Raw genomic sequence first — 11,718 nt, forward strand, 5'->3', positions numbered from 1 at the left:
CCTGTTTCTCTCTATAGCCCATTTCGTGACAACAAACTGAAAGTTTCAATGCCAGATGTATTACTCCAAGGTCACATCTCCCGTTCTTGTTAGAAATTGTACCAAACTCACTAAACCCTTAAAAACCACTGCAAATGCCTATTGCGAAAACCTAATCTGCATTATGGCAAACCTCTTCCCCCTCAAGACAAAAATAACCTTCCTTGAAGAATAAGAATGCCACACCAGAACGGATTGCTCTCGTTATACTAATACCTGCACTTCCACATCTAGCTCAATCAATTGCATAAAGTGTAGAAGTGGCAAATTCGGTCTCCTCTCACAACGTAGACACCCTCTCCCTCAAAAGCGCTTGTTCTCCGAGTAGTCATGTCCAACTCATGCTTAGTTTTGAAACACCATTCACATTGTGGGGACTAAATGTAATAAAGGCCAGGTACTATTTTTAAAAGCACACTATAAAACCTTACATTATCTCCTGGGCAACATAAAATATCTGGTAGCAGCTCAAACATTTTTAAATGTAGATTATTCCATTTGTAGACTGTTTGATTTCTTAATTTTAACTGAATATTCACTTGGGTGACTTAATTATCCAGTGGCTCAAGCTCCACACCTATCAGATTTCCTCAAGGGATCCACGGGGCTAGCGGGGGCTACTAGGTCTTCGCTGTGGTGCTAAGGGTAGTTTACCTCTAAAATCCGGGTGTCCACCCTTCTGTGGCTCAGCAAACTGATCAAAGTAAAAACCCTTTCTGCACTTGAGTCTCTGTGGTAGCGTTGGAGAGCAGTCACAAACTTTTCAAATATGTAGTGTGGGGTTGTGCAAATTCAGCACTCCGCAGTCGCCCAGCAGCAGTATAACTGAATGCCCAAATCTGTGCTTACTTTGGTTAAAAAAAAAAAAGTTTTAATCTACCTGTAATACTTCCCCGGCACATAAAATATTCACATTTCTTGTGATGGGGCTTGGGTTACTGCACCTTGTATTGTGCCCCAGCTTTCCCTCTCTTGGGTGCCCCCCTGTTTCACCCTCTGATAGGTCTAGGTTGGTCTCCTCCCGTTGTTAGTGCCCCTTGGACAAGTACAAAGGCTGAGGAGCAGATGACCTCAAAGTTCAGTTCTAACACTAGGTTCTCAAGCAAGACTCTGCTGTTGCAGTCTCATCACATCTCAGCTCTTGTAGCCTGTTTTCCGGCATCTGGTGGGGATATGCAGTGTGCATCTTAGTTCAGTCCTACTTCTGGGAGAAGATGCAATAAACACCACCGCTGGTACAAACGTGTTGGTGGTGCACACAACCTCCAGAATAAACGTGTTGGCGGCACACGCTGCCTTGGGCACAACTTCTCCATGTCAGTGACAATGATTGCTGGCCACTTTCCCTTCCTGGAACTGCTTTATTGGAGAGACTGTTGCCCACAAGCCCCAGGGTTTATAGGTCTCTTCCTCGTGTAACCAAACCCCTACAGTACCAGGGGTAAAGTTGCTGTTCAGCTTTAGGTCAGTCCTGTCTCTCCAGGATTGTCAGGCTCCTTCCTTCTCTCGGCAGTTTGATGGCTTCAAGGTGCTTCAGACCAGAAACTCTTCCTCTTTAAGCAAGGTCAGACTCCAAGTGATGTACCCTCACCATTCAAAGCTACCTTGGCCAGCTATGGTAACACAGCTGTCTTCTGAGCATTGCCTTACTTGGTTGAAGAGAATGTAGAACTGGAGTACCAGGTGGGTGAGTGGCTTCCATTTTTATGCAGGTTAAGCAGATGTGATGTGTGTTCTGAGTCGGCACGTTGAGAACTGGTTTGGATTAGGCCTCTTCATCTCTCCTCTCTGGGCTGTTCTCCTGGCACAGTCTTTACTGTGAGGAGCATCACTCTGCACAGAGTAGACTCCAGCCTTTTGCACCCAAAATAGAGGCACAGAGCGGTGTGAGCTTATTTCACCTAGTTTACCAACATCCACACTGACAGTATTCTGGAAAGCTACTAGGCTGGCATAACCTAAATGATTCTTCTGAACAACAGAAACTGCAGTCTCACTCTTCAACCCAAATATCTACCAAATGGCAGTGCCATGGGAACACTATTCAGCGATCTCTCTCAGCAAAAGAACCTAATCAAATTTCTGAAGGAACACCGTCTTCTCTTTCTCCACTTTATTGTCTAGGTCTCCTCAATCCAGCTTCAGGAATGTCAGCAATACACTTCCCATTGGCTGGGAAAACAACCTCTCCTCCATCTTGTGTACATGAACGACAAGGAGAATAGAACCTGCAGGCCTCCTTACTTTGACTTGCTTACGCACACTTTATTTACAACACCTACTTACATGCCTAATATATGCATAACACATGCTTGGCTTATCTCAAAGATCTGGGTTAACACAGAAGCAGAGCTTTATGCAAGTGGGTCAGTAGGCTTCCACTACAATAATACATATAAAAAGGTTTGGTTGCAGCTACTGATTTACAAAACACAGTATGCTACAACTGACGCTCTTAAATGCTAAGCTCATGACCGGGATGCTACTCCACTGTCAATCAATTGAGTTGATGCTCGGTGCTCGCTTCCAGGCCATAGGACCTCACTCATGTGAAGGGACAGGCCTAGACCTTCGAGCCCACACTAGATTAGGATGAAGTTGGGTTCAAAATAAAAAAAAGTGGTTAGCAGATACTCTCACACAAAAAGAAAAGGACAGGAGAAGACAACTGTACAACGGGCAGGGAACATTCCATCTCATCTAGATCTTTATTTTTTAATTTTATACTTGCAACCTGGCAAGCCTCATACAACATTGTAGCTACCCTACAAACAAGTAGTACAATACATTTGATCTGGTATTAGCAAAAGAAAACATTTGTAATGAAATCACTCATTCCCCTTGAGTGGCATGACAGCAAGGCCATTTCCTTCACAATATTGGTCATATCTTCAGACTTGCACTGACAATCCTCTTCCCGTATGTGAACAATTGAAATGCTGAAATACTGTGGATGCTCCTCAAAATGTGTCTAAAGAAAACCTCATCCCAATGCTTTTGGACCAAAAATGCAGACCAACCATAACCTTATTAGAACCCCTCATGCATCTTTGAATTACTGTTTTAAAGGTGGTAATTGGTTGGCCCGAGCAGCCAGTCCGGCGTCTTTTGTCGGGGCAAGATGGCGGCCGTCTCTTTGGCCGAGTAAACGGGTTGCAACGCTTCTCCCCACCTGGATGCCCTGCCGGTGCAACAGACTAACGAGAGGATTTAACTGATGTAATCCAAAGCTTACCTGAAAAGACGACTGTCACTCTCTGACTGATGCTGCGGCTGTCCGTGAGTAATAGACGCCGCCTTTCACAGCTGATCCCGGTTCCGTGGTGTCTGCTCTGCAGCGGCTTTGCTCTCACGCGGCGGCTTCAGCAGTTCCATTTGCTTTGCATACAAAACGCTGAGATGCCGCCAAAGGGGCAAACGAAAAACCAGCCTCTGATTCCCGCAAAACCTTCTCAGCCCCCGTCTACACAAGCAGCGCCCTCAGCTGATAACGCAAAGAAGACTCTGGCAGATATTTCAACAGGCAAAAATTCTAAAAATGCCAAAACTGTACCAGTTCCCACAATGTTCCAGACACGGGATGCCAGAATTAACAAAACGCCTCAGACTTCTCAGAAGACTCGGCAGCCTACAGCTACCACATCCACTAAAGCCCCCACAGCTGTAGCTGGTAAGATTGACGTCGTCTCTAAGACACATTCTGTAGCTGTTCCGTTAAACGTTACAAATGCGGGCTCAGTGGATATTGTACACGAGGAGGCTAATGATGCTGGAACTTTGATTTGTACCGAGCCTGTACAGCCCCAAGGACCTCTGGGAGATGTAGTCCCTTTGGCACAGATCCCTCAGATATCCAACTTTATAGACTCTCTTGCAGCAATCTCTTCGCCGTCACGAAGTGTGCACACATACTTTGAAGCTATTCAAGCTCCTCTGCCACCAGCCTCAATCAATACGGATGTGGACACAGATGGTGATAATTTTTTCTCTTTATCGGAACACACGGGTTCTTCGGTGGATGATAATGGCTTAGATAGGGACTGGACGGATGATGAGGGTAGCGTAATGGGGGACTGGCGCACAAATGAGGTTCTGAATTCAGCGGCCATCTCAAATGTTCTATCTACAGTTCGCAAACTCCCTCAAGATCCGGATCAGGTGATGGGCTCCTTAGCCTGGGATTATTCATTTACAACCCAGCCGGGTGTCCAATCCAATCCTTTAGAGCCAGCTCCTAATTCCTCTGACCCTAGTTTGGGTCCACTCCCGGGTGAAATTACATTGGCAATGATTAATCAAACAATCATTGCCCACCTGGAAGAGACCCGCCAGGAAAGTGCCCGTGCGCAGGCGGCTTGCCGCAGGGTCCAGAACTCACTCCGGAGAGTCATGAAAACCTGTGCAGAAACGGCATCGAAGGTAGCCGAAGCAGAAACTCTCATTTCGACTTTGGAAGAGGATATGTCTACCCAGAGGAATGCGATTGATGCAAACCAAGCGCACAGGGTTGATGTTCAATGGAAGCTTGCGGACATGGAAAACAGGGCCCGCAAAAACTATTTTCAGGATTCTGGGGGTCCCTGAAGGTATCGAGGGGACGGACGTTTGCCGATTCGTGGTGGAGCTTTTCACGGAAGCATTCCCTGAAGTGAAGGAATGGGACTGGCAGATGGAAATTCAGTGCGCCCACCGGTTTCGTTCAAACCTAAACAACACTCTGGCCAAACAGACCTCGGGCTATTTTAATTTCTTTCCTTAATTTCTTGGCCAGAGAGAAGTTGTATGATTTAGCGAGGCCGGACAGACAGAGATCTGGGAAAGGGTGCAAATTTTTTGTCAGGCCAGATTTTTGCCCAGCTACAGTTGAACGGAGGTGGCAGCTCCAGCAGCTGATCGCCCCATTCCAATCTAAGGGGGGGCACAGGTGTTTTTGCTGTATCCGTCTAAACTAAAAGTCATCCATCAGGCACAAAAAAAAATTATTGAGTCAGAGATTCAGGCTAAGGCATTTCTGGACTCAATTTAGGAAATTTCTCTAGGATTGCATTTTTATCCTCTCCTCCCCTCTTTTTTGTTTTGTCTAACTTTAGTGGGGGCATGCCCAATTGGGAGGTTGACAATTGTTGTTTTTTCCTTTGCTTAGTATCTCTCAGGGAACCTCTCCGGGTATGCTCCTGCATGAGTAGACCGGTAGCAACTTCAGGGGGGGTCCCAGCGCTCACCAGTTTCACCATCATTTGGAATTCGGTCCTATTGCCTATTACGGGGGTAGGGGGGCTGGATCAGTGGGCGGTGTTGTTTCAGGGTGGGTGGGGGTGGTTGGGGTTCTTGGGTGTGAGTTTGGGGGAGTTGGGTGGGGGCGCATCATAAAAAATCAGCTTGTAAAATGTTGTGTGTATCATGATACCATAGTGACCTCTTTGGTTATTTTGTTGAGTTCTTTGAAAAGACTGAATGGCGTCGGGTAAAATACGCATTGCTTCATTAAATGTTTGTGGCCTGAATAATGGCAAGAAGAGGGCTTTATTCTCAAGGGTGGTCCATGCCTTAAACTTAGAGGTACTCTGTCTCCAGGAGACGCACGTGCAGTGGCAAAATAGAGAATATCTAAAAATCCCTGGTTTTGATTTGATAGGCTGTTCGTGACAAACTTCAATGATACGTGGGGTTGCTATTCTGGCCAAGCGTGGGCTCGGATCATGTGTGAAAACTACTCAAGACAATCATGGCTGCTGGGCTATTGTTGAACTTCTGATTAATGGGGCACCCATGACCATCGGTACTGTTTATTGCTCTAACCTGGATGACCCCACCGTTTTACATCATTTAAATGTAGAGCTGGCCCTGTGGCCGCATCCGGTCTGCTTGTGTGGTGATTTTAATATTAATCTGTCCGCAGACTTCGATATAATTGGGGGACAAAAATACGTAGGCAAGAAACCTAAGGTATTCAGGGCTTTGCAAGCGCTGGCTCAGGAGCACTTGATGACTGACCTTTGGCATCATCACCATAGGGACCTAGATGGCTGTACGTACTTCTCAGCTCCCCATAATAAAATGGTTTGTTTGGATTATTTCTTTTTGTCGGATCAGTTAGCGGATACAACATCAATTACCATTTCACCCCGTATAATATCTGATCATAATCCCCTGATTATTAATTGTACCTTACCTACTCTTCCAAACTCTTCCATAGACTTTGGACTTTCGAGAGGAAGTTACTTTCGGAGGAAGCCTATTTAAATCATATGCGACCCTGGGTTTGTGAATTCTTGGATTTTCACAGAGGGTCGGCCTCTAATATTATAGTCTGGGATACACTTAGGCTGCGATCCATGGGGAAACTAAAAGCTTTTCACTCTCACGTCAGAAGCAAATTCGTGAGCTAATCAATGCTCGGACCGATGAACTTCGCCGTGCAGAGATCTTGCTCACCAATACTATTAAGGAAGGTCTGGATACTGCCCACGATCAGTTGCAGGTGGCACGTATCAAGGCTTCCCTTCTCAAATGTTTTGGGCAGGACCTAGCAGCTAAGTATGTACAGTACCGCTCAACTATGTTTGAGTTCGGGGAAAAAGCAGGTAGGGTTCTTGCCAAGCGTCTTCAACAACGATGCACGGCCAATCGTATTGACTCGATTCAGGACGCTCAGGGCCGGATTCACGATACTTAGGAAGGAGTCCTGTCGGTCTTCTTGAATTTTTTTTCTTTATTATACACAGAATGATCCAGGGAAGATAATCTGGATGAAGAATTTGAGGACTTTGTTTCTGAACTTAACACTATAAAAATATCCGACAACCAGAACTTAGTCTTAGCGGCGCCTATAGAATGGGAGGAGGTTTTACACGCTCTAAACACGATGGCTAAGGGTAAGGTGGCAGGCCCTGACTCCATTCCTTTGGAGTTTTATAGTACTTTTCGCTTGGAAATCCGCGAAGGTCTCTTAACAACGCTTAGGGAGGCCCAGCTTGGCTATATACCAGATTCTTGGCAATATACAAATATTATTTTATTTAAAAATAACAAGTCTGCTCTCAATCCCGCTTCATTCGGCCCGATCTCTTTGATCAATACGGATAATAAGATTTTTGCGAAGATTCTGGCTACCAGATTAGCTCTAGTCATCTCCCCTTTAGTCTCTATCCGTCAGCACGGATTCATCCCATGCAGAGACACGGCGGACCACGTTCGCCGTGTCATTGCACTTCTAGACTGGGCCCAAGTCACTGGGTCCCACCTAGGCGTAATCCTGTTAGACGCCGAAAAGGCGTTTGACAGGGTTGCGTCGGGGTCCCTGTGGAAAGTTTTGGAGTGGAAGGGGTTCTGTTCCGGTTTTATTCAGGCTGTACAGGCATTGTACATCAGGCCACGGGCAACTGTATCCATCTCTGGCATGACCTCGAGCTCTTTTCCTATCAGCAGAGGCACAGGGCAGGGTTGCCCCTGCTCGCCCCTACTATTTGCTTTATATATAGACCCATTTTTAAGCAGAATTGAGACTGCCTTGTCTTTATCTCCAGTAAGGGTTAACACCTTTGAGTTTAAAGTTCTGGCTTACGCCGACGATATTGTGGTATTGACCAGCGATGTGGCAACCTCGTTTTCGGCGCTAAAGATTCTGGCTGGGCAATTTGGCCTGTGTTCGGGCTACAAACTTAATGCTCAAAAAAACCAAGTGGTCCAATCTTCCGCTATGGGGCCATTGATGCTCCAGTGGTCCCAAGTGCAATATATCTAGGTGTAATTATTACAGCAGCGGTGGAAAAACTCCCTGATATTAACATCTTACCTATTATAGATACAGTTGCCACCACCCTACATAGATTAGATAATTTGCATCTATCTTAGTTCGGTAGGAGGAACGTTCTAAAGATGCTGATCTTACCAAAACTTTTGTATCTCTTTAGAACTATCCCATTAGAATTTGCCCAGACTAGTATGGCCAGGTTAGAGAGATGCTGTAATAGGTTTTTATGGAGTTACAGTCAGCCGCGAAGGGCCTCGAGATGGATGCAGTTGCCTGTGGATCGGGGAGGGTGGTCAGTCCCCAATCTGTTGTTGTACAACTGGGCAGCATTATTACAACATCTTGCTGTTCCACTGTTTGGGGACAGAGCTGTGCTTCCGGAATGCTGTAGCCCCTCGATCTTTGCAATTGGTCAAGGGGAGGATGTGAAAGGAATATTATTAACAGTTCTTGAACCAAGTTACTATAAAAAAACTAAATTTAGAGTCATCAGGACCATGTATTCGGTTTGGAGAAAAGTGCGGCGGAAATGGTCAATTTCCAATATTAATTATTATACACCCCTTGCAGCAGCTAGATTACTGCCACCTATCTTCCAAGACCATATTACAATTAGGTGGAGGGTGCATGGTATTATTGCTTTGGGAGATTTAGCCCAGCAGGAGAGTCTTGCTCTTTTTCTCTTTCTTAAAGAGAAGTTTGCTCTGGACTCGCACACATTTTTTAAATATCTACAGATTCGCAGCTATCTAGAGAGACTCCTTATTAGGAATCCAACTTTTTTCGTTAAAAATTTACTTATGGATTTGATTATGAAGAAATCAAAAATTGGTCTTATCTATCAAAACCTTCTTTTGGGCCTCCCTGATGATCTATCCCTTCAAAATTCTAAGTGGGATAACAAACTTGCTCGGTCACAAACCAATATCATTCATTCACTGGAGTTATCAAATATGGTTTTAACTTCTGGGAGCTTGCGCTCACAATCATATATGGCTCTAATGGACCTGTACTATACCCGGCTAAAATTTCTAAATGGGGAAGTAATCGGGGCCATAGTTGTCCGAGATGCGGCCTAGCTGCTGCTAATGATATACACATGTTTTTCAGATGCCCCACACTCGCTATATTTATTCAAGATGTCCAAACATTTATCAATATTAGTCTTAAAATATCAGTGGTTCTATCTCCTGAAGTAGTAATACTGGGATGCGAGTCAAATGTGGTTGACCCCAGATCGAGCTACTCTTCAGCTTTAATATTCATAGCTATGTCTGTAATGCGTTTATGTATCACCTCTGAGTGGATCAGCCCAGATCCCCCACATATGTGAATTGGAGAGCCAGAATCCTGGCTCTCCAATTCACAAACTTAGAGTCTGCGGTGTACATGCGGGGAGGCAAGAGGAGGCGGGAGATGGGGCTGCCAGTTTGGGCTCCATTTTTTCATTGGCCGAATAATTGATTGGCTGACCTGGCCTATTGGCCCAGCTTTATTAACCTCTTATTTTTTTCTGTTATTTTAATTTTCTCCCTTGTTTTTGTGCCTCAATCTTATGCTTACCGACTGCCTCTTTTTCTTAGCTTTTTTATTTGTTGTTGTAAGCCTAAATTTGTTATAAGGATTTTATGGTTGTCCCGATACGTTCTAATGCTAAGTTATATGATGTAATTTTGCAAGCTGAATAATAAAAATATTTTTAAAAAACAACAAAAAAAACGAGAAAAAAAAGGTGATTGGTTGGCCCTATACCTCTTATGGTGAAACATCCTTTACAAATAGGCAATAAGAAACCTTGGAGAAAAATACTCTTGTATTCAAAATCTTTAAAAGCTTGTTTCTCAAAACTCACAAACCTAAAATAATCTGTTTCTAGCTAACCTTGCTACTTTAAATTAGAAACCTTGAATGCGAGCAACCATTCATAAATGCACTTTACCACAGACACATATTATGCTCTATCCGTATCCATTCCTCAGAATCCGCACTGATAAAATTATCAATAAAACTGGCAAATTCCTTAAGACGAAATTTTCAGTATTAACTCCTCTCCAAACTGTCCATGCCCTTCCTCCATTGAACCTCATACCATCACACAAATGTTCAACATGGAGCTCCTTCTCTTAGTTTCACAAAGATACACTACAGAACATCCTCTCATCTATAAAATCCACTTCATCTCTAGATAGCCATATACCAGCTAACCTGGTCAAAAGCTGCGCTTCGGAAGCCTGTCTTTTCTTCAAAATCAATAACACTTCTTTCTCCAGACGTTCTTGCCTCCTAGCTCAAGGTAGTCAAAGTCTCTCCTGTATTAAACAGAAAAGTCTCAGCGTGCATCAGGAAAATCTACAGAACCCAAGGCTGGTTTCCAAGCTAACATTCCTTCTTAAAATGATTGATACAGTGGTGAATCTTCAATCGTAAGATAAAATCATGAATGGTAACCTCTTCTGTAGATACCGATGTGGATACCATTCGAAACATGGCACCAGTCCACTACCTTGCTGGATGATAATCTTCAGAATGACCCTTTCTGAGCTGCTTTTTTCACTTCCTAAAAGGCAGACACTCAAATGACCTCTACAATTTGCTGGCATTCCTGCTTGAATAAAAAATTACTCATGGCTTGTTCCTTTCACCTACAGATTCAAACTTTATGTTGAATCTGTGGTCGGCACTGATCTTGACTGTATAATTGCTATGTTTCAGTAAAAAGGTAAAACACAGCTGTGAAGTCCATTGAGAATTAATAATTTATCTAAAAAAATTGGTGATTGCTTTTTCCATAAAACTGAATCACAACAAAACTCACTTCTTCCTTCTACATATAAGCAACAACTCCCCTTAAAATTCAACTTTGGTTAGACCAATTCAAGCCCTTAGTCATTCAAGCTCTTTTTATGAACTTCAGCCAAACCCCCAGAGTTTACCATTGGTGTCAGCCTCAACTTACTACATCACATGACTTTAACTAAAAAGACAGCTACATATTAACTTGACTTACTCAAGAAAAGCAAACTGGCTTAGTCAAGACAGATTTAAGCCATGTCCTTCAATCAGTGTTCTCGTTAAGTTAAATGCTCTTTTAACAGGCCTGTCTAAAGTTGTGGCATCTGCAGCTAGACAGGCAGGTATGCAGGGAAAGGAAGGTGGAGTACCCCCTGGGTAGGTAGCAGAGAAATTCTGTACCTAGAGCTTAAGGCTCATTCAAAGCACAATGTGCCCAACCTTAGTAGGACAGCGCATGTCCTTTTTTGAAGACCCCTCGCTCACCAACCTGGTTGGTGACATGCTTCATCACTGGGGTCCCACCCCGAAGGCCGAGTGCCGACAGGGTGTGCTTCGACACCTGGTTACAGTGGAGCGGGTTTTTTCTTTATATGTGTAATAACTTTAAAAGAGGGGAAGTAATTTAAAAAGGGTTCAAGTGCTACTCACTGCAAGAGTTTATTCCAGAGTGTTTGAACCCCCATAAAAATATTGTGACACCTATGCCTAATTAGGAAGACTTCGGTGTTTTAAGACGTGTAGTGTTTTAAAAATAGCGAGAGTGTGCTATGTGATTTGTTACAAAAGAAAAGAAAAATAGGTCTACATGTATCAACCATCACATGATTATGGGTTTTCGTCAGGACCAGAAACAGTGACCTGGGAGGTATGTACTCGCTAAGGTACGGCCTACCCTCGGTCACAATGAAAAACAGGTCCACAAAATGTGGGCCTTAACAAAAGTTTGATGGTCTTCTCCCCGGTCTGGAAGAAAAAACAAAAAACTTTACGAGCGGTACAAGTCCGCTACATGGGCGTCCGGGTTCCAGCTCACTTCATTTGTGGCTTCTGCTCATCGGACCGAAAAATCTACTTGGTTCCTGTTCGGTACCCGTAGGGACTTCCACGGGGCGTACCGACAGGAACCAAGTAGG

This window comes from Lissotriton vulgaris, chromosome 3_1 (genome assembly GCF_964263255.1).
Source record: "Lissotriton vulgaris chromosome 3_1, aLisVul1.2, whole genome shotgun sequence".
In the NCBI taxonomy this organism is placed as follows: Eukaryota; Metazoa; Chordata; class Amphibia; order Caudata; family Salamandridae; genus Lissotriton; species Lissotriton vulgaris.